Genomic DNA, 525 nt, shown 5'->3' on the forward strand with positions numbered 1-525 from the left:
AGCTGACACAGATGGCTGGTTGTCCTATAAGGCTAACATTAGGAAGGTCCCCTTCAGGCTTCGGAAGGTGTGTGACTTCCCTTCTCTATGGACTCTTCTGCCCAAGTTACAACACTTTGTTCTTCCTGGTACAAACAATAATGACCCATCTCAGCATCAGAGACATCCTAAACCAGTATAATAGGGAACACCCATATATTGGTATGATTATGTTTCTCTCTCCTAGTAAGTGTACTACTCCCATTGGGCTTTAGTTTGCCTTTGGCTGTAAAATAAAGGCTGAGACAATAAGGAACACCATTCATTGTTAGTATTTTGTGTTGAGAGTACCTTTACCTCATGCACAAATACTAGATTATTATTACCAGGGATGGACTAGGACTAAAAACAGCCCTGGATTCATATAGCTTCACAGCCCATCACAACCCCTTCATGAGTACTGCACAAATACTGTTATACAAAAATGAGAATCATAGACTGCAAATATATTTATATGGCCCTATGTTGGGTGCTTAGCTGAAATAT

Source organism: Pseudorasbora parva, chromosome 17 (assembly GCF_024679245.1).
Source record: "Pseudorasbora parva isolate DD20220531a chromosome 17, ASM2467924v1, whole genome shotgun sequence".
Lineage (NCBI taxonomy): Eukaryota > Metazoa > Chordata > Actinopteri > Cypriniformes > Gobionidae > Pseudorasbora > Pseudorasbora parva.